Source organism: Anas acuta, chromosome 4 (genome assembly GCF_963932015.1).
Source record: "Anas acuta chromosome 4, bAnaAcu1.1, whole genome shotgun sequence".
NCBI lineage: Eukaryota > Metazoa > Chordata > Aves > Anseriformes > Anatidae > Anas > Anas acuta.
Genome location: NC_088982.1, coordinates 44,964,349 through 44,988,320, shown reverse-complemented (window position 1 = coordinate 44,988,320; position 23,972 = coordinate 44,964,349). Strand labels below are relative to the sequence as shown.

General features: G+C 42.8%; 1 long non-coding RNA gene across 2 annotated transcripts in view; it reads right to left on the bottom strand.

Moving 5' to 3' along the window:
* LOC137856078 (uncharacterized) overlaps positions 1-23,972 on the bottom strand; it is a 97,023-nt gene that overhangs the window by 17,778 nt on the left and 55,273 nt on the right. For both annotated transcript variants that reach the window (XR_011096185.1, XR_011096186.1), the window contains 2 exons: positions 22,562-22,728; positions 14,069-16,436 (listed from right to left, as the gene is read on the bottom strand). This is a non-coding gene — a long non-coding RNA (uncharacterized lncRNA). The remainder of the gene's footprint in view (positions 1-14,068; positions 16,437-22,561; positions 22,729-23,972) is intronic.

The window sequence follows — 23,972 nt, the reverse complement described above, 5'->3', positions numbered from 1 at the left end:
CACCCAGAAATCCCCAGACCTCATCTGAAGAGGTTCAGCTCAGACTGTTTCTCTGAGCCTGAATCCAGGAGAAACTACATATGCACATACCCCTGCTGTGGCATTTAACATAAACCAAGCAGACAGCTGGCATTTGGAAAAAGCAGCCACATCCATCATAAGCTCGCCTTGGACTGTTCAAGCACTAGACGAGTGCCAGAAAGAGTAACGCTAACATTACGAGGAAAACCACAGGAAACAGGGTGTTAATGGCTAAAAGGCAGGTCTTACCAAATGAAGGAAGGAGAAGCAAGGAAACAGAGAGAAAGATGAAGAAGCTGTGAGTGCATAGGCTTTGCAGAAGGGAAAAATAAAAATAAAAAAGAACAAAAAAACAGTGAAACCTTAAATAGCCTCATTTACGTACATTATTGAAAGAACGTAATATGGGAAAGCGGAATTTTCCCCTCTGAGGGGAGAAGCCTCTGGGGAGGTGGTGGATGCCAAATGCTTTCCTGTGCTTGATACAAGGCTTTGGCAGGCACTACTGCACAAAAGGAGTGCACATATGCGCTCATTTGACAAAGGAGAAGACACCTCTTACTCGTGGGGATTGGAAGTCTGATGGCATTGGTGATTTGAATCAATGTATTACATTTTTGATGGTGTAATTGAAGTGTTGGCCAGAAGAAAAACAGTATGGCTCTGCACAAGACTGAAAAACAAACAAACAACAACAACAAAACAGTGCTGGCCTAAAGCTGAACAAATAAAAATACACATTCTGTCTAATAGAAATAACATGACTAGGATTAAAGTGAACACAGCAAAATGAGTAGAGAGATACCAGGACTAGAGCCTAACGTCACTCTGGTTACTCCAGCACAGATGGGTATGAAAGGACAAATATCTCTCAAAATCTAGAACAGGGGAAGTACACTCATGCTTAATCCACCTACTAGACTTGAAAGTGTGACTGTGCAGATAGGACCATAGCGTGCTGGTCTCACTAAGGGGTCAGAGGTAGTTAATCAATGGATTGGAGAAGTTCAGCCCAGAGGTACCAAGACAATGAGTAAAAAAACCTGAGAAGCCCTTGGACTTTTCCTTGATGGTGAGGTCATCCCAAGAGCACTAGATTATGTCTCACAGATGCTAACAAAAGTGTGTCGCAATAGTGAATGAGGTTTTGCCTATGGTATTTGAGTGTCAAAGGTTTCATGTCTTCACCTACTGGTGGCTCGTCACAGCTGGAAAGGACATTTTGCCACCTACTGCTTCTGCTAACAGAGCTCGGCAGACTTGCCCTGGGAACAGGTGACATTTTTTTATTCTTAAGAGAGCCTGAGCAGGGGACAGCACCACTAAACAAGGGACTCATCTGAGCTCTAGGTGCACCAAGTGTGGCACACTTAGTGTAAGAGCACAGATGATCTGGAGTTTTAAACACGTTGCGGTAATGCCCCAGACACACAGCTGCAGGCCCCCTTTACACCAACGCAATGGGCAGTGAGTGATGCTGTCAACACAATAAAGCACCTATTGAAAAAGGAGGCAGAGGGATAATCAGATCTGCATTTAGTACTTCTACATTACAGAATAGCAAGAGGAGCATGTGAGTTGTCAGCTGCAGACATCTTATTGAAAAGAAATGAGAAACTGAGAATGCCTCTGCTATTAGAAAGTGATATCAGAGGCATCAGGGACTTGCTGGTGCATGAAGAAATATTTAGGGAGAAGCCAAGTATAAAACACAGTGGGGCATCCTGAGAGCTGCTCCCATGTCCTGGAAGCAATGCTGTATATACCTGTCCATGCAGGAAAACAGAGGTGGGTCAGCAAGCATGTGAAACAATCATTCTGTCTGGACATGAATCCAGAAGAACCAGCATCTCATCCAAACCCCAGGCACAAGGGAAAATGAGTGTGCCCACAGTATTTCTGACCGGCAAAGACATCCACAGCAGCCTGAATCAGAGCTCCCCGCAACACAAACCAGCCAGAAATGAATGGTTTTGCTACTGCCCAGTGCTATGGGGCTGCTCGCTGAAGACAGCAGTGGCCAGCTAAGGACAAGGCACCTCAGAAGTAACTTGGATGATTGTGGTTACTTTGATTAACAAGCAATTTATAAGCATTTCATATCCTTTCTAATCTCAGTGCTAACCTCAAAGTCATTACTTTAACGAAGCTTAGCTGGGAAAGGACAAGGTAGAGAACTGTTCATTTACAAGTCTCTGGCATGACCTAGTTGGACTGACTGCTGCTTGACACAATAGCAGGCATTTAAAAGCCCAGCACTGAAAGAAATCAGCGTCTCCTGAACTCCATGGCCTCACAGGCTTTCTGACCAGCACAGGAATGCCAACTGAATTATACAAAACCTGGCTTACTGCCCAGCCAGGACTTGTACTTCCAGGGTCCACTTGCTTCTCATCATTCTCCCAAAGGTGGAAGGTAGCAATACATTCAAAAGAGAGACACCCTTTGAGAATAGATGATGCCCAGAGAGAGCACAGCCATTTCCTCATGCAGATATCCCACCAAACATGCAGATCTCTAAACAATAAAGGACCTGTGTCTCCAGATCTGGCCTATCTGGCCCGACCAAGTGGAAGAAAAAGTCCAGCTTCTTTATGGGAGTCAGCCCATGGAAACTTTTTTGTTGTTGTTTGCTGCTACAAAAAAAACAAACTCCTACTAACTTAGCTTTTGTTTGACAGGACAGTTGATGTGAAGGTTTCTATCACTGAAGGATCTCTCTCTGAATTTCCAGTTTCCTACAGACATTTGCTACATCAAAAAGCGTCAGCAAAAAACAGTGCTGTGCTGAGACAGGGGTCGTGTGCTCCCGCCTGCATGCACAGTGAAGGGCACAGATGTTAGCCCTTCCCTTTCCCTTCCTCCCCATCTCTCTTCTTCTCCAGCCAGCCCCCTCTAGACAAAGCCAGAAGATAATCTGGAGAAAGAAAGATGCATTTTCCCCCTTTGTTTGGATATAATAGCACATTTCTCTTTTACCCATTGAAATACAAATCTGTGCCACAGAGTCTGTGGAGACTCAGAACCAGAAAATACCACCCTGGGCTGAGGGCTGATGGTTTGCAACTTGCGTGTGCCCATCTCTGCCGGGCTCCAGTCTCCACTGACGCTCCATGTGCGGGCAAAGGCAGCCAGGCTGCTCTCCAGAAGTGGACAGCAGCTTCATTCCTGCCAGAGATGCCATTAAAAACAAGGTTAAAGACAACTTTCTGGTAGCTAGTTTGTGTGTGTATAAAAAATATAATAAAGCAAATAAAATTCTTGGTGTCCAGCACAAAGTTACTGGATCTCAGACTTGCTGGCATTTGCTTTTGGACCGAAGAGGGAAATATCTGTGTAAAGTTTCCATTGATCTATAAAGCAGAAACATCTGCTGGAAGTGCTGTCACAGGCCATCTCTGACTGCAGTCAGCAGGAGGCGAGCCTGTGGTTAATAAGCTTTCTCTCTCCCTTCCACAGTAGATGTCATTGCAATGAGTACGAAGCACAATAAGAAAGTTTACAGGATATGGGCTAACTCAGCCAGAAAATACAAAACACAAACATGGAAAAAAAGCATCATTGAGAAAACTGTCAACAGCTTTCAGATTAGTAATGTGCTCCTGCCAAAGCAACAACAGAACCACTGGACCAGCTACCCCAAACCAGCCCTGGGACTTGTCTCCATCAGAAATGCCATAAGGACCTTTTTAAAGGCTTCTTCTGTGATCCTACATAAAAGCACTTGCAAGGTGGGATTTAATTGGTAAAAGGCTGTCCAGAGCTCTCTGGCAGTTTTTGTTGTTTTTTTTTTTGAGGGTTTATTTCAATTTGCAGTGCAGTTTATGCCACATACCCACACCGAGATTATTACTTTCCTCCGCGATGCTAATTGATACTCACTTCTCACTCAGCAACCAGCTTCCCACTGGTACCAGACAAGTGGAAGCTCCACAGGACAGAGGTGAGCCTGGGATCTGCTGCCGGTGGCGATATTGAAGAAGTCGGGCAAAGTTCAGGTTCCCTAGGGTAAAGCTTTGCTCCCTCCCGCTGGCACGTCCTCCTGCCCACCGAGGCAAGGCAGGGTGCTTGGCGCACAGAGGAAGGCTCGTTTTGGAGCAGCACCCTGAGGTAAGCACCCCAACAAGGTCCCCCCGTGGTGCTGCTGGTCACTGCAGCTGTCCTAAAGGCTGCAGGGACCTCCTGAGGCTCTTCCCCCTCCAGCACCCTGATGCCTCTGGTTCATGCCAGCACCTGGGTGAACGTCCAGCACATGCTGCCCATACAGACATGGCCAGTGCTTCTCTGAGGCTTAGCGTCTTTTCCCTCCTCCTGGGGAACTGAAAGCTAGCTGGTACAGAGAGCAGTGTGTTTAATAGCAGGAACAACAAGATTCTTCTTATTATACTGTACTGGTTATAGCATGTCACTCTGTCATCACCCTATCACCGCTCTGCTGCGCACTCCACTTACTCTGACTTTAATGGTGTTATACTTACCAAGGTTATAATTACACATTATAGTGTGGCTTTCCTATGCTTAAAAAGGACTAAACGTACAATTACACAGCTCATAAATACAAGGACATCATACTACTACATAAGTGCACATGCCCACATAAAACCTTTAATTTAGGTCGCAAATAGATTATAGAGATTTTACAAGCATTTCAGTTTGAATGTGGTAATTGTTAGCACCACCTCTTGGTGAAAACCTCAAACTGCACGGGACCGACACCGCCGCTGCTCCTATCTAGGGGTGAGGACTAGGTGATGCCTCCTGCAAAGTCAGGCACTAACTGGAAAACCATAGTGAGAAAAAAAGGATTTACTGGTTGCTCTCTTATTGTTCCAATACTTCCAGATAACTATCTGAACCTACCTGTACCTCTTTAAAATGTTTTAGGATTTAGAAACATTTATTAACCCGTAAGTCAGAGACATAATCAAGCGAAAAAGCACGTGTGCCAGAATCAGTGACCCCACAAAACTTTAACATTAGTGCTAAAGAGAGAAACAGATGGCAAATACAAATGCCTAGACAACTATCAATACCAAGATTAACCGTCACTGTGACCAAACGTCATCTGAGAGCCATCCTTTAAAAGCACTCCTCATTTGAATCATAAACATCAATCAGAGGGGATCTGAGAGCAAACTAATCCCATCTCCTATCCCCAGAGGGTTTCTGAGAGCAACACGCTGCATTTTGGTGATGTGAAGGTTCACTATACAGCTAGGTTCTACCAAGAGGGTCTACCACACATTTAAAGATTTTTAACACTCAGTAGTTCAGTCAAGATGAAAGCATATTCCATGGTGTCCTGTGGTCTTTTTTTTTTTTTTTTTTTTTTTTTTTAGCCAATCCCTTGTCTCAGAGGCACTCAGAGCCCCACATCCTGAAGGAGAGAGCACCAAGAGGATTTCCAGCAACGGGAAGCCCTTTGCGTGTACAATTTCCATGAAAAGCATCAGGGCAGGCCAGGTAGATGTACCTGGGCAATACCATCAAATGACAGCCCAAGTCACCCTCTGGCTATGTGTCTAACAGCCATGTGTTTTATAGGATTTGGACAGTTAGATTTCATTGTGTATCAAGCATGTTGTCTGAACATTGAGCTCTGTGTCCACATGCACAGATTCAGCTGATAGCATAGTAAGAGTGATATGACTTAAATTCACAGAAAAGACAGAAGAAGGAGGAAAGAGAGGAAGGAAGAGAAACTGAGGAAGAAAGAAAGAGAGAAAGAATGAAAGAGGGAGGGAAAGGGAAAGGGAGAGGACACTTTATTCCTTTCCATCATTTCATTTGCAATTTTAATTGTGCAGAGCAGGCAAATATTACAAATGAACAAGTGATGTTTTTGGAAAGGTATAAAACATGAAAAGCATGCACTTCCTTTAAATCAGCTTTTATATTAAATTACTTACAGCACACTGCTCTCAGAGTAGCTTATCGTGGTGTACAGAGCCCCATGATCTACTGAGAGGCATGAGATTCGGGAATGGAAACAGGTCACTAAAACCTTTTTCTTGTTTCTTTTTCTCACATTTAAGTAACAAAAGAAGGAAGGAGGAGAAGGAAAAGATCTCAATGTCTGTTAGCTAAGATTTCCTAGTTTTCCTTTGTTTCCTATGTGTATTACTCTTGGAAGGAAGTTCCTTTACCTCTTGTGCTTACATTTTCTACTTGGCTACAGTAGCATCTTAGTTTGCAGGCTCACACAGGCAGAATTAACAATAATATACTTGTATATACTGTAATTCTTAATCGTGGATATGGGTAGGAAATAGATGTGCATAAATAGGTTCAAGTCTTACTCTCCTTACTCATTGACATGTCTAGCTGAAAGTGCTTAACAGAGGTATATGAAGTGTGCAGAATGTGAATCTGTGACTTGGAGATTTAAGAAAATTTCAGTTCGAAAAGTCAAATGAATTTCTTACATCTTTTGTATAACAGCAGCAGTTTAAGTTAGCATTTTTAAGAATGATTTTCAATTCTAAATGTCTGTAAATGAGAGTGAGGCCTGATGTTTTTAAAGGAACGTGATGATTTCTTAAAACCAAACCCCTTGCTCAGGGCAAGCAGTATCAACTCTCACTTTTGAAAAACGCCACATTTTGGCTGTGAAAGCTCCTTGGCTTTTGGCTGTCCTACTGGCTGTGAAGTTTCAGCCAAAAACATGCACACTGACAATTTGCTCACCTTCCTGTGCAGGGTAAATTTCCCAGTCATGGCCATTCTCTTGTTGCAGTTGTTTAAATGTTTTCACCTGCTCAGCTGAGACAAAGAATGAAGAGCTTGTGCATGCACAGTCACCTGGCTACAGAGGTTGCTCTGTACCCTCCTCAAAAAGACTGCAGATGAGTTGGTGGAGCAGCAATACAGGAGGGAAAGGGAGGAATTTTAGAGTAATTCTTTGCAACATGAATTAATTCTTTACCAGGGAAAATGATGAGAAAATGTACACATATTTGAGGACCTTTTGCCCTGGTTAGCTATCATCTGACAGAGCTGAAAATACACAATCAACATCACACCTACTACTGTGTCCCTCTGTCTGAAAGGCCCATGAGCCTCAATTTTCTGCTATGGTGGGACAGACTTCTAGAAGAAGGACATCCTAGGGGGATACAGGAGAGCTTCGGTCAACAGAGATCTTGAGACCAGCACCAGTGGTGTCTGCTAAAGCAGGAATGAAGGGAAGTAGATAGGGCAGTAAAAGCTGATTAATGTCCTCTCAGACTTTTAGAGATTGGAATAGGACAATAAATAGGTAGAAAGCAGTCTTCAGTGTCTGAAGGCAATGGAGAAACAAGAAGAAAGTCCCTGAGGGGAAGCACAGTTATAGCATTTAGAAATAAGACATGGGAAAGAACTGGTTAAAATCAAATAATGAGGGACTGGGTCACTTGAACTCATGGGTGAATATAAGTGTCAGTAAGAGCTGTAGTAATTTCCAATGTTACAGGACATTCAGAGCACTGTGTTTCTTTCCAGGGGCTCAAAAACTAATTGTTCAATAAGACACAGCAATGGCATTTCTGTATCAGCCAAAAGAAAACAATACAAAAGTGCTGGAGGAAACAGGACCATTAAGCTCATCTCCCAAAGACACAATGCTATGCAGTTACTGACAGTGCCTAGAGAGTCACAATGAGTTCAGTTCAGCGCTTCCTAGGCAAAGAGCAGGAGCAGGCAGTCCAAGGCTGTCAGTGTTACAGAAGAAATAGCCAAACCTGCTGAATGGTGTTTACCAGTGGTTATAAGGCCTTAGTGAAAATGGAAGAGTCAGCATATATTTTGACCTAAATCAACTAAACAAAGTGCTTGAGAGAAGCACCGTCCTATCCACAGTGGACGACATCTTTCCAAGATGAATGCCCGAGTTTTTTTTCCCCTTTTAGATGCCGCAAATGGTTTTTGGCATATTCTTCTACACCCAGATGGCGCCAAGTTAACTACTTTTATTATGCCTTTTGGATGGTGATCTTTCCGCAGACTTCCTTTTGGCATCACTACTGCACCCAATATATTCCAAAGGAAATGACAAGGCTACTGCAGCACCTGGAAAGGGATAGTTGCTTGTATAGACAAAGTCCTGGGATATTGCCATTAAGAAGAGAAGAATGATAAAAGCCTGTCTAGATTTCTAGAGACACTTGGTATTCAGGTCTAAAATGCAATAAACATGAGGCTACATCAAAAGAAGTTGAACTATCGAGACAGCGTGCATAAAAAACTAAGCATAAGGACAAAGTGAGAAAAGGTAAATTGGCATAAGAAAGTAATAAATTAATACAAACTCCTGAATCTATGTCAAAGTGAAATCAATGCTGGGTTATGGATGGCAATAATATATCCTTGGAATGAACTCCTGGAAAATGAAAGTACCTGATATTTGAACATAATACAAGAATATGTTTTCAACAGAAAGGAAGCCCTACCTGAAGCACACCCATGCTCCCTTCCCGTAACCACTCATAAGCACATGTATAACTGTGCTGAAGATTACTGAATTATTGCAACCAGGTCAGACTGGCGGGACTGCTACATACTGCTGATACTCTGGACATTTGCTGATGGTATAAATCACTCTTTGCAGACTGAGAAGTGTCTCACTGTAAAAGAAGCATGTAAAAAATGTATAAAAATGCTCTTCCAGAGAGCCATTTAAACTTTCGACTGACCACAAACCGCTTGTACCCCTGATAAATAGGAAAGACTTGGATCATGTGCCAGTGACTTGTCAAGTACTACTTAGGGTTTAATAAGGTACAGCTCACAGACATAGCACTGCATCGTGACTGGCACAGCCCTGGTAGTTGGTGGTACCCTGTCTCGATACCTTGTGAAAGTGATAGATGTATGAATATTGCAAATGGTTGGGGAAATTAAAGCTTTATGAGAAAGGTCTGCAAGCCTTAAAACCAATGTCTGATTCATAATTATAACACATCTGACTGACTACTAACAAAAATGTTGAGCTGCAATACTTGAGTGTGGGAAGAGTGACTGGCTTAAATACATTAGAAACATACCCAATAATAACTGGACTCTTATTCCAAAGAGAAGCAGCATTTCAGAGTGCAATGGGGCCAATGTTATCCCAGCAAAAATATCCCTATGGTATTTCATTAGGGAAAATTACAAATAAGCCAATACATCCTTTTAGTGGTTTGCTACTGGTAGAAGACATTCTGCTTATTCTAGCTATGCCTATATGTAGCTGCCTGTAAAATACAAGAACTATCACAATTTCCTGCTAATGGCTGATAAATGTATCCCCCCTCTAAGTTTGGCACACACGTCCTCACAAGTAACTTCCTGACCCAGTTTCTTGACCAAAGGTACTCTGCTGCGTTATGACAATAGTATTGGAGTGTGCCGTGGGACAACACAATTACTTCCCATTTATTCAGAATTCTCTTGATTAGGGTATTATCCTTAACACAATGACTTCTAAACTGGAACACCCTCAGTCAAATGTTTTAAGGCTTAAGCTTTCCAGAATTGCATTGTACATCTTTATCTGACATATTCTCTCCCCCTTCCCTCTCCTGGAATTCTTGCTTTCAGCAACCACATCCCTGTTTTTTTTTTATTCCTGGAAAAAATTCTCCTTTCTCATGGTGTCTTGCTCGATCATTAATGTTGACATGCCAAAAGCTTCCCACCGAGATCTTGTTGGCTTTTTTGGCATCCCACTTCTCCACATCTGGTATTTTATATAGCTATCCATAATATTATAATTCTTGTGCCAGTAGGTTGTCCTCTTCATATGCAGACCATATCTCTCTCAGCTTGTTCCCCAAATCTGTGTCTTCTCTGCTCCATTAGCTCCTCTAGCCCCAAACAACCAAGCTGTCTAAAAGGTCTATGCTTTTCAGAAAACATAAATCATCATCAAGTCCCAAAATATCTGACAACCTTTTACATAACAAAATTCATGACCAGAAGTAATGCACTCACAACCTGTGATTGAAGGCCAATGAAAATGACACAAGGAACTTTACTTTGCCCCATGCTGTTGCCGCTTGACTAGCATCCAGAAACTTGCTAATGACTGATGCCCTCAAAAATAGGAATTGATGCAGTTTGTCAACAAGTTACTAGGATTACTCAGTATTTAAGATAAAGTGAGTTTACATCTGTAGACCTTAAAGAGATAGTGTACGCTGTTCCCTTTCGAATGGGGGGGGAGAGGGAGGGCACAACACAAACAAACAAACAAACAAACAAATCACTACATCTCAGATTCTGAACATCCCTTTACCACATCACAAAAGCTCTCCTTGAAAGACTGATAAAAATTACAGGACAGATAAAAGAAGTGTGATTCCAGTACAAAGGAGCATGATCAAAGGACCAGAATGCTCTTTTACCATATTCACCATTTACCATATTCATATGATAATATGAAATATCTTAATTACAGGAAGGAATTTGGATATGATCATACCCATCTGCACTTACTTGAAAGAAGATAAAAAATCTTTATTGGATACTTACCAATCACACCCATTCTGCTAAAGTTTTGCTCATAAATGGTCTCATTTCATTTGCGTCTTTTATCCCTGATTATTTTCTGATCCTGTAATTTCTCTTCAGCCTGCTAAAGCTAGGTTGACCCAAAATGCCAGTAACAGCTCAAAACTAGTAAACTAGTATTACTTCTACTCTTACCCTACCCACTCTGTAATGGTTGTTATATATGATCTCCCATACTGTCTTACACTTAATAGTTCTTCCTACTTGAAGAATTTATCCACAGGCCTACCACTGTCAGAGCAACAGCTCTACAATTTGTCTTATGTTACAGTGAAAATGATTTTTTCCTATTGCCAATATTTAAGCAAAATCAGGTAAATTTTCTGATCAAATATCACAGCAAAAACAAACCATTCAACAAACAAACAAACAAATCAAACCAAGCGGCTAACTGCAATTGAATTTTTATTGGGAAAACAACAACAGCAAACAGACAAAAAACCACCAACACAATCAGAAAGAAAAAAATCATCACATTTTTGAAAAATGAGCAGAAAGACTGCTCCCAGCCTTTTCCAGGAATTGCTCAACATGAGAACATGCCAAGCTCTAGAAAGTAAAAGTCTGTCTCGAGGCACGTGCACACCAACCTGAATTTTAAAAAGCCTAAAGAGTGAAGTGTCCAACTTACACCTGGGCTTTGCCAGAAATCAGGAAATAGGTCTTGTCTTACCTGTGTCTTGAAAGAAGGAAGGCTAAGGATTCTTCTCATGGGTGTAGCTGAGCACCAGAAGAGGTCATCCAGAGAGGCTACAGAATCCCCATGCTTAGAGATGCTCAAAGCTGGACAAAACAAAGCCTTGGGCAGCCTCATCTCATTCTGAAGTCAGCTTGGCTTTCAGCCTGGGTTTGGACCAGATGACATCCAGAAATCCGTTCCAATCTGGTTTTTTTGTTTGTTTGTTTGTTTGTTTTTTGTTTCTTTTTTTCTTTACTTTAATAATTTAATCACTAAATAAAAGAATAATCATTCCATAAATGAAAGTGTTCTGACATACTTCTGTGATAAGCAGCACCTCTGTTTTCACTACATTGAGATAATGACATCACAGCTATTGATCAATTCTGTTTTGCTTACAGAACGTGGTTTCTACTCTGTAAAAATGCTGTTCCCATCATTTTATCATCTGTGTGCTATTTGAACAGGTTTTATCACTGTGATTCTGATAAATGCTTGTTTGACCAGAACTTCAAATTAAATCTTACAATAAGTTGTAAAGCTACACCTACCCCTACATCCCCCTGGGTACTGCTTTTCTTATTGCATAGGTAGAGAAAGAAGCATAAAGGAAGCCTGCAGAGAGGTCAGCAGCTGAACCTTTCCTCCTGAATCCTTGTCTGTGGCTTTAAACACAAATCCACCCTTTGGTCATTGTATATACCCTAAGGGCAACATCTTTCAGTATGTTAGAGCTTCCTCTTGTAGATATAATGGCTGATATAAAGTATTCAATGGCAAAGACATACTTTCATCCAAACTGCTCCATATTCACAGTGTAATTCATATTTTTTGCAGTATGTTTTTGAAATGCTTACAACTGTAGGCATTTACCCTGGTTGTTGCTTTTTAAAGACTTCGCACATGAAGGAGAAAGATCTCCTTCATTACAAGCCTCTGGAAGAGCCAATATCACCAAGATTTCCTGCCTGTTAGTGAGAAGGATGACACTGAAAACACAGACAGCATCGGACATATGCTCATGCCAGAGCCAAAGGACCCCCTGTGCAACCGCTGTGCTTCTGGATACTCAGCACTGGCACATCCCCAGGGCAAAGCTGAACTGCTGTGCCAAGCATCTCACGCCTTTCCTGCCTCTCCCTGCTTGGTTTCTGCCTCCCATGGGGCACATCCTGCACCACACACACCCTGGTGACCTGCACTTCTCTGCAGAATTTAATGTCTTTCTGTTTTTTTTTTGTTTTTTTTTTTTTTTTTTTTTGTGGCTGTCATTATTTTTGTTCGTGTCTTGCAGCCATTGCTAATAGCCTGAGTGCTGCCTTTGCCAGCTGTTGTGCAAGCTATATGTTCTGAAATGTCATCCATTTCAGACAGAGGATACTCTGAAGACACAGATGTTGAGCAAGTACCTAACTGCTTAGGTTTCTACTGGTCTACTGAGTTGGTTTTTTGTTTGTTTGTTTGTTTGTTTTCTAAACTGCCAATATCAGAGCAACAAACTGCTGGCCAGACCTTGCTCACCCTCTGCACTAGTCCCCCTCCGTGAGCCAGAGACTGTCCAACTCCAGTCAGGACAGGACAAAAGAAACCATCCTCTCTCCTCAAACCATGTTACCCCACGAAGGCATGGACATGCATCACACCTCTGGGTATGTCACACCACTGACTGTTGGTATACTCATCCAGGCAAAAACCCAGTCCATAAATGCCAGTGCTCAAAACCAGTAACACCTTTGCAGCAGTGGAAGCTGAGTTTCCAAATGCTTGCAAGGCAAAGAGGAGCACTCTACATCCTGGCTGACTGTTGTGCTCAAAAAATCTGTCTTGCATGTGTGAGCAGCTGGGACAGGGCATGGTCTGCCTCCAGGGACATCCTCTCTTTGCATTGTTTTCCCTTTTTAAGAGTACAAGTGTTGGGAAGCTGCCTACAACTGTCGCTCACTGAGATGAAATGAAATATGGTGTTATTAATGAAAGAAAAAAGTGACTTGCACAATAGAGAAATTCAGCTAGCCTTCTGGAAAAGGAAGAGCAAAGAAGCATTTCTCCCCACATCTCAGAGACATTCTGGGGTGAATATTTAGCTCATATAGCTGTGTGGAGCTCAGCAACATGTGCCTAATTTACAGTGGGACAGGCAGAAGGGCCAGTGAGAAGGGATGCTGACAGCCTAGGAATGGAGTAGCAATGTGGTATTTTAGCAAAGATGAAAAGTGTCGCTCTACATCTGTAGATGTAGACTTTGTTAATGCTGTTGCATTTCTCAGGCCGCATAGCTGAACCATCAGTGGGTTTGGCCTTGTCACCTTGGTATAAGCAAAGTTTGATGAAATGTGAGTAATTTTTAAAAGAAAGCATTTCTGTGGCTTTGATTCTCTGTTTTGTGGTCATTGCCTTGGAAGGAACGTTAGTCATTTTGGGCTTTTGCACTTGCATTGAAAAAAAAAAAAAAAAAAGAAAGAGGAAAAAAAGTGTGGGAGATACAGAAGGTTTTAGCAATGTCTATGTGAGAGGTGGGGATCCACAGCCAGAGGCTCACCAAGAGGGGCTGGCAGTTTTCCTCCTGTGGAAACCTGGGTGCCAGGCAGGAGCCAGCCAGGCTGCAAGCAGCACAGTCTCCAAATCCAAAGACAACATGACCAGAAGCACTTTGGGTGCTGTTTGCACATCTCTGACCTTAGAGTTTGCCTTCCCTCTTTAATGCCTGTGAGGAGCCAAGTGCCCAAGCACGAGCATCCCAGGAACCAGCAGAAGGAGCAGGATACAGCAGAAATCAACCAGATGCATGCTTAAGGTCCAACAAACATCTACACTATAATGAAAGAAAACACCTACCTCCATCTGGGATCTGTGTCCATCCATTCCCCTCTTGAAGCTGGTCCATACACTGGACTCATACAACCCATTTGTTTCCAGAAGAGTTTACCCCTGAGTGGGCTCCTCATTCCTCAGCCAAAATGGAAACATCCCTGTGGATCCCTGCAGATGCATCTGCCCGGGGGTTAAGGGCTGCACTGCTCCTTCTTTGCTCCCAGGAATTCACCTTTGAACTCACTGAAGTCTGTCAAATCCAAGACATTTCAGGAACCCTAGCATCTTGGACCCTACAAGCTGTGGAGAGGTTTCCAAAAATATTTTGATTTGATGGAAATTTTCCAACAACCTCTAATTGGCAGATGCACAGCTGTGAGTCAAGAAGGTGATAGAAAAATTAGTACAGTCTTGCTTGGTTTGTAATTGCAGCTGAGTTTTTTATCTGTCCTAAAAGTTCTTGAACAATAAAAAGTTGTCTCTAATCCCTCTTCCCCAAAGGCAGCACAAGCTTTGCAGCTGACTAAGAATGGGATCTGTAACATGTATTATGCCATTTGCCACATTCCAGAAATAATTTTCCTATAGCCTTGAAGCAGAATGAGTGCAGCACACATAAACAAACAGAAAGCTCTTCGGGGCTTGATCTTTAAAGCTTTACCTCACTGTTCGTCCTGCAAAATTGGTACCTCTGGCACTGGCACTCCTGCAACAGATTTGAAAACAGCTCACATTTAACTTTGTAACTGCTGTAAGTCATTGTTTTGATTCCCGTGTGAGCTTTGGCTGGCTGATCCCTTGGTTTAAAAAGTCTGCTCAGTTGTATTTTTCTGACAGGTTTGAGGCTTACAGCAGAATTGTTTTAAAGGGCATGGTGGCTTCATGGTACTTGGCATTGCCTCATGATAATACAACATCTTTCCACAAGGAGATCAAGAGCAGCAGCTTCTGTCCTATGTACTGCTTACGTCCTGAGCATGGTGGCTCTGCTGAGAGAAGTTTCTAGAATACCTAGGGAGCATAATCTTCTGAAGAAAAGACCACACTCACACATTGCTTCCTTGAAACTGTTGGTGTCGTTGAAGGCTTCTTTTCTGGACCATTGCTTCCAGCACAGCTGCCAGTGATGAGTCCCGTAGGCAAAGCAAGCACTGTGCTGCAGGAAGAAGCATCAGTGGCCCTGTGTCCAGAGCCAGGGAAAGGGCAACTCCAGGCTGAAGACCTCAGTCCAAGAGCTAGGTTTCACAATACTCTAAGAGAGATGTCTCCATCTGCAGTGCTGGTTGTTTACTCGTTCCATCTGGAGGGCTCGGGGTGCTTTCCCCAGGAAGTAGCTTTGTTAAGAGCAGCACTATAAGGGAATGGAGCTGCCACAAATCATTCACAATTATTTACAATTTTCCCTTCATCCTTAAGGAAGAAGGAGACCAAGAAAATCAGTGGAAAGGTCCGAGTAGCTGCCTTTCAGTTGCTTTTCCCAACTTTCATCTCTGCCTCGGCAACTGCCTCCTGCCTGCTGCCTCGCAGATACTTTGATAGCAAGCCACAGAAACCGCAGCAGCAAGTACTTCACAGGTCCTGGGGAAACTCTCCAGGGGGAGGGGAAGAAATAGGTACGAAATTGTTACTCATTTTGCTCTCTGTGTTTATTTATTTTGGACCCATTGGGCTAGACCGCAACTAAAACTTTATGAACCTAATAAAATTCCCAACATTCTCAGACATGGGTCGTGATGTTTATATATTAGGCAGAATACAAAGGTGTATTTATGAGGAGACTGGAAGTACTTAAGGATGCTTGAGCTCGGGCAAGGCATAAAGCACACATTAGAAATGTTTCCAAAACTTAGCGCAGGTACAACCAAGCTAATGGGCATGCTTCCCACCTAGGAACATGAAGATAAACGGCATGACACATCAAAACCAGAAGTGTTTTGGAAACACTGTGCACCGCATCACAGAGCTATGCCCTGTTCACCACCACCTGTGAGGGGGAGGCAATCTCATTATTTTCCAATAGATGCTATTGAGCTATTTATTTGCCTAGTCCCGCTAGGGCTAAAACACAAGATAGCTCATTTGGATGTTGGTGGTAGTTACAGACGCTAATAAATAGAGGAAGGGTACAATAGTAAACATCTCTTTTCCCTTCTGTCCTCATAAAAAATACTACATTCCCTGATTCCATAAGATATACTGTCTGACTGAAGTCAGGGGATAATGGGTCTTGGCGACAGATTAGGCTTTCCATTTTTATAAATATGAAAATGCTAGAGGGAATATACGCTGGGGTTTATTTTTGCCAGGAGCAAATAAACAGTTCTGTCAATACGCAGATAATCTGCTTCCCAGCTTCCCCCTTTCTTCTCTTGTCTTTGGCCATCTCCACTCCCTAAAAAAAATGAAGAAAAAAAAAAAAAGGAAAGAAAAAGAAAGGTTATGCCTTCATTCTCCTCCTGTCACGCATGATTTTTTTACTGATTTCAGCATTAACTTTTCTGGATACTTCCTGTCACTGGAAGACCTCTCCCTCCCCACAAGAACAGCATACGTTTTCAATTTAGATTATGTTCCCAGCAGATGTTGCAGGACGTGAAGGCCTTGCTTTCTCTTTCATTAAAAAGGCACTTGTAATACATTTTATTGTCTTGGATGGAAAAAAGACATGTATCGCAATCTTCAGAAATCGGTTGATGTGATTTCATAATCTTTATCTTAGCAGAAAAATAAAAGGTTAACAGAAAAGAATCAAAATTAATGTCTGTGTTGAATGTGTATGTATTCTGATGAGTAGATGTAAGCATCCCTCTAAGGGGTACTATGGCAGGAAAGATTTAATATCTTGGGGACAACTCTTCAACTCTAATACACAATCACCCTAAGAAAATTCCCATTATTTCCATAATATTTTGCATGACAATTCAGAGCACACGTGGGTGTATTTGATTCTCCACAAGGAGCTCCAGGCTATCTTGTATGCGTACAGCTTTATCTGAAGTAAGACCTGCTAACACAAATCCCCTCCGTTCTCAAGATGCAACAATGATGTCCCACATGGACCCTGCAATCTGTGTTGGAGCATAACATCTAGATGTGCTGCTGGGGGAGTATTGTACACATGGTGCTTGCTGCTGGCCAGTGGCCACATAACCTGTGTCCTCCTGGCACCAGAAGGACCTTGTCTGAAGGGCAACCAAGTCAGGGCTTTGAACTTCCCTAAGAAAGAGGGTACAGACCAATCAAGCCCCTACTTGCTTGCTTAATACCCACCCATGAGCAAAGCTTGACACAAAAAGAATTAGGCAGGTTGCATGAAAAACAAACAAAAAGCCACAGAAATCCCACGAGAAAATTAATATAACAGAAATCAGCATGCTACAGTCTCAAAAAGTGCCCTTTAAAAATCTTTAAACTTATTTACACTGGGAAATTGCTGTTGGTAGTCCAGAGGATGCTCACAGCGCCTCAAAAGCATCTGTTATTGCCTGATCTCGCAAATACCTACTGCTAGGGATGTCTATGTGCGTGTGTGTGTACTTTACGTACACTCATATTTACTTATTCCGTCCTTTGTGTCGAAACTAGGAACAAAATGAGGTTATACCCTACGGCAAAACATACACAAACATAATGTGGAATCACCAGAGCTGCCAAAAAAGCCCCTCTGTGGAGAGAAGATCAAGTCTAACAAAACGGACAGCAAACCACAAGTTTCATACAGAAAGCTTGTTTCCAACACAGTTAGATTTTATCATTCTTGTTTCTTCCTGTATTATGGAAGCAATTGTTTTTTTTTTACCAAAGCCTAGGTATGTCACAGCCAGAAGCAATGGTCCATCTAAACCTACATTTGCGACTGCAAGTCATACAGACAATTTGATATCTCAGCATCTATTCCCGACCACATAAATCCAGCCAGTGGCTCTCTTTCATGTTTCCTCATTTTCCATAAATTTGTCTATCTTCCCTTGAGAAGATACGTGTAGCTTTTTGCTGCTCACTTTGGCAAATCATTACATAACTTAAAAATCCTTTGTGAAATAGAAATCCAGCTTGAATTACAGCTCAGGTTGGTCATCACCACCTCTGTCTCACTGCATCGTGTGTTGGGTTTCCTGACTGTACATGCTAACTTTCATCTCTGTAACCACTGTAGGTTGTTTCTTAACAGTACCGTGCAAACAGTGCCACTGGAGGTAAGAGCAAAATGCTTATTAAACCTCCCTGCTGCTGAAAACCTGAACCCAGGCAAGCTTTCAAGGTGGCACACCCTACTGAGGGCTTCCACCTGGGCATGAACATCTGAGACCCATTTCCTTCCTTTGGCTGGTGTTACCCAGGACCAGTGCTCAGTGCTCAGCAGTGCAGCAGTGCTCAGCAGCCTCCTGCTCACACCTAAAGCCCCCAGGATTGCTCCCCCGTGGTTTGCCTTCCTATACTTTGATTTTTTTTTCCAACCCGGGAGCTTTCTAGGCAAGGGAATCTCCTCTGGAGACATGCTGAGCCCATCCTGACCCACCCCTCCCCATGCTGCCACAGGGACAAAGGAGATGACAAATGCAAGGGATTGACACTGTCCTTAAGGGATGGGACAGTTGGGTTTTGCCCACGCTCATGGCATTGGTGGACCAAGAGGGCAAAACCAACCTGGGTGCAGCAGAAGCAGCTGTACACAGGGCTGAGGAGGGGAAGCCACAGGGAGGCAAAAGGTTACACTGAGGATACAGCAGCTCCTCGCGGGCAGGACATCTGAACAGAGCATATAAACACTCCACGCTTCCCAGCATGGCTTTAAATTAACATAAACCCTTCTGTAACACCGCCAGGGAATGACTGACTGAGAAGTTTATAGGCCAGAGTGTCCAAGAACTCACTCTCTATTACCCTGTGAACATTTATTAAAAAATATAAAAATGAAATGGAAATGTCCATATTAGGAAGGTTTGATGCCCTTGGTGGACACATATCTTTTATTTTCAGGAAAAAATTGCTTTCCTTCCAAGAAGTCTGATGGACTCAGAGATCAGGACTTGCAAAAATCACCCGTAATGCTATTCTACAGGGCTGCTTTTGTTTGCTGTTAAGCGATATTCTGTAGTTCCTCCACTAACTCAAGAGGCTGAGTTTGACTGGCCTGGGTTAAGCCAAAAAAGCCATAAATAGAAATAGAAAACCACAAAATATTGTAACAGATATTCAAAATCATAAATCTGTAATCAGCAAAGCAGAGAACCTCTGTTAACATCTTCTTCACGTAGAACAACTATTTGTTGAGGCATGCAAATAAAAAGACTTAATGAGACTAATTTAAAAAGTAGCTTTTGCAAGCCCAAGAGTTTTGGATTACTTGTTTAAATATCCAGATTGCTGAAAGCTGGGCTGCTGTCAAGAATCCCATAACCTTTTGACATTTCTGTGCCGCACATTTACATCCCTATGAGCCGCATGGGTCCTGCCTGGGAAGAAGCAGCCTTTCGAGGGAGTAGTCATGCATTTTCCATGAGCCAGCCCCTGGACAAAAAGCAGCACTAAACCCAGAAGCAGCCACCATATGTGGAGCCCCAGCAGGCTGCTGCCAAGCTCCCAGGGACACTCCGTGCGTGGGATGGGTGGTACACATCTGAAAAGCACCATGCGTCAGGGTGCCCTCAGGCAGGGAGAGGTGTGGGGAATCTCAACATGATGCCCATAGAGATTTGGGAATTTGGTCCAGCGCTTCCCTCAGCCTTTGCAAACAGCTGGGGAAGTAGACTTGGACTTGTACCTTGTGCTGTCTCTCTAGGAAACATCAAAATGCCTGAAAGGGTGGCTGGGATTCACTTCAGCCATGGATTTTTACCTTGGCTTTACACTGCGCTTGCAACTGAATCGATGAAATAAATTGGCCATAATGATGTCAAAATCTCTGAATGCTCTTCTTTGATAAATTCAATTGCTCAGTAAAAATGGATTACAGGAGAAAAACTTCATGATGTGCATTGCCTTGTATGGAAAAAAATATATTTTTCTCATTTTAAATCGTTTCTTAATATTGCCCACAAGGTGTTACTGCATTGATTTATTATTATCATCATCATCATCATCACTTTTATTTCTAAGCTGCTCCTTCTTCCAGATACTCTTATGCACACTTTGTGCTCTTGTCCTAGGGTACAAGACTTTGCCTTTCTCCTGATCTTTTAGGAAGAGCTGTGCACCTTGGTGGGGCTAACAACGAACGTATAGAAACTGCGAATAATTAACCCATAGATCAACCTCTTCTCACAAGCGCATGACCACGTAAGCTGGTAAACTCAGAAACATGTGCATGGCTCTCAAAGGATAAATATTTCTTTCTGTGTGACGTATACTTGACAAACACCCAGCAAGTCTGAAAAAAAAATTGACTTTCTAGATGACTCCTTACAAACCTAAAAGCTTACCTCTTGACCCCAGTTTTTAAGCTTGATGCAGCGCAAACATTTACCCTGAGAGTAACATAGCCACCAGCACCAGCACAATCTTGGCAGAAAAGTCCTTGCTGATACTTATATCACCATAAAATCCACTCATGCTGAGTGAATTAATTACTCACTAAGCTGATAGTTTTTAAGACAAAGCAAGATAAAAACAACAAAAAAGCCAAACAAATAAAAATCCAAATACAATCACAACGTCTGCTGAAATGTTAAAATAAGAATGGAATAATGTTTGCAGTGTTGAACCTTGGCTTTTGGATGAGTTTGTTGCTATCAGATTTCAAAACACATTGGCGCCTTCAGACTCATACAGGTTTCCTGCAGTGCTTTTCAAAACGCCTAGCAGCCAGTCCCAATAGGCCAGAGCCTCAGACCAACTCTGCAAACTACTTAGCACCTGAATCCCATTTATTTCCACATAAATGTCTCAGTTCCTCAATCATAATTTGGAAAACTGTACTTCTCTGTCTCTCAGGAATTGTTTGATGGAGTTTTAAAATAAGACTTCTGAAATCTTTTAGATATGATGGCAAGGAGAGAGCACAGAGATATCCTGGACAGACCAAAGTGAAATGAGGAATTAAGTGACAGAGATTGCCAATTGCAAGATGAGCTTTGCTTTGGCTCCTGGATATAGATAGACAGATAGCCAGGCAGATAGATAAAATGTAAACACACTATTAAAAGTCCCAAATTACAATCCATAATCTGTAAAACTCAGCTAACAGTGTGCACACTGAACCAGGCTCAAAGTTATTCTTAATTCATTATGCTGAAATTTTCCTTAGTGCCATTTATGGCATTATCAAATCATTTCCATCGTACACTGGAACAGATAAATAGCAAAACTCAGCAATCCATACCAGAAGTTATATATATGGAAATACTAATTTTTGGAGAAAACATTTTGTACCAGCTCACTGGCTCAAGACAGATGGCCCCATAAACCTCTCAGCGATGTATAAAAGCTAAGGTTGTATTTGAAGTGTTCCAGGGAGCACATTTCACACACATGACCGAGTGTTGCAGCAGAGGAGCAGAGGCCATTCACCACAAGGTTATGGGACATGAGCTGAATGCCCCATCTCCTGTGCGTGACATAGGGTGAGACTGAAGTGAAGAGCAACAGCAAGTGACTCCATCGGTATTTCCTCACCTACAAGGACCCAGGGGTGATGCTGAAACCACAGCTCAGAGAAGCTGCACACTTCAAGCACACTGAGCAGAAGAGCCCAAATTTATATACTTAGTGGTGTATAGCTATTTATATGCCTCCCTTCTCCATTATTAACCTATGCACTGCAAACATCAGGCTTGACATGACATATACTCGTTTACTGGCACATCTCAAGGGAAGCCTGTTTGCTTCAGTCGATGTATCCACAACTGTTGACTCATATCTTAAGAGACAGGCAAGCTATACAATGCTAAACGATTATCAATCTTTTCCAGCTTCACAACATTTTGGACCTATCTGTAAACAAGCTATCATTCCCAGTGCTTCGATTCGTAAAAGCATAGCAGAAGGCAAAGTATAAATAAATATGGCTACCATATGGTACTTCACTTTTGCCCTTGCGAATCAGGCACAATAAGCACTCTGTCCTCTGTCTGCTTTGGAAAGGCCTTGATTATTTAACAATACCTGGAATGCACTGCGTTTGCACATCAAAATTAATCTCATGCTGTGAGACATCACTCTAAATTGGAAAAAATAAAAAATAAATAAAAAACATATATATGTGAGAGAGAGGGAGGAAGGGATGGAGGGAGAGCTTTCCACATGTCAACACATTATTGCAAACAGGGCCGCAAGACATATGCTGCGGCATGGGGCTGGGAAGTGTGGACCTGAGGTTTTTGCTAATATTTCACTTGTATAAGAGATTCTTCTGTTTTAATAGAGAGAGAAGTGCATAGCTGAAGCTAGCAACTTGCTTACTCATCAGTTCAAAAATTTCCCAGTGTTGCTATAGATGGATGCTACTGTTTCCTTCATTAAATAAATATAAAGCCAGAACGTGCACCTGTCCAGCCGGTGCCTCTGCCCCAGGCTTACCTTGCGCTGGCCCAGCAATGCCTGCAGTGGTCCCTGGGCTCAGAGCTGTGTCCCTGCCACGCTGCTGGTGCTGCTGGGCTGGGGTGGCAGGAGGAGGCAGCCACTGGTCTGATGGCAAAGGGCACAGATGGTGGGGATCCACGATGGGGTATTTCTGGACGAGTAGCCTGTGGGAAGAAGGTGGCATGACAGAAATTTCTGTTCGGAAAATGCTGCTCAGTTTTCCCCAGGCATGTTGCTGGGAAAGTCAAATTAAAAATTATCCATGCTATTTAAACTCAGCCCTTGCAGGTAAATCTTGCAGGGAGGGATGGTCCTGAATGCCACTGCTGCACAGCACATTTTTCTCTGACTCCACAAGCAGAGTGGCTGGCTCTACTTAACGAGCAGCGACAGCAAAATGTCCTGATCTCTTCTGTTGGCAGCACTGCTGAGCTCCTGCACGAGGAGACACGAGCAGAGGTCTGTGCAGGTGACAGCCCCCACACTCATTAGCTCTTGGCCCTCCAACTCCTGAGCTGAAAGTGATGTGAGCTGTCACCCTCCCGGGCACAAGCTCTCAGGGACAGGGACAGGCTGACTGACAGTCATTTCCCCAGGCATCTGCTGGCAACGGATAAATGCTGAACTCAAATCTCACTGTTTTGCAGATCCTCAGGGCAGTTATGGGGTTTTCCTCCTAGTCCTGACTCTACCCACTGATCTTCAGCTCATTTTCATCCCAGTCTGCCTCTTCCATCTCCATGGCCATGCCCCTCATGCCATCCTTCAGGTGGGGCCTGGCTCCCAACCCAGCCTGAGCTGGACACCCAACCCACCCTCCACTCTTCTCCCCCTGTCCAGTCTACTCTTCCTCTCAGTTTCCCTGCCCTTGTACTCCTGTTCTCTCCTGCCTCTGATCCACCTCCTTGCACAAGAGTTTCCAGCTCCCACCTAGGCCAGTGGAACCTAGCTCTCTGTCTGTGTGTGGCCATGGCTGAATACTTCTTGTAGAATGGAGAAGAAATATTAGGAGATATATGCCTCTTATACTCATCACTTTGATAGAGATAAAGAAACTATGTTTTTCTGTTGCTTTGGTGGCTGTAGGATATACATTCCACGTTTTACTCTCCCATATATATATATATATATTATTTTTCATCTGGAAGGCACCATCTCATGAAAAAAAGGCATATAACACAATAGAAATTGAGTGTGGGATCTCAAGGACACTCTGGAAGACTTTGTGAGTTCAGAGTCATGAAAGCCATAAATGTTAATACCAGTGGTCCACCAGAACATATTCAAAGTAGAAACAAAAAAGGATTTCCCCACTGTGGCTCGTGACTCACTACCTAGCTGTAGCCATGGTAGACAGAAGAGCATTCTTGCAAGGCTCTACAAGCCCCCTGGGACTGCGGCAATGCAG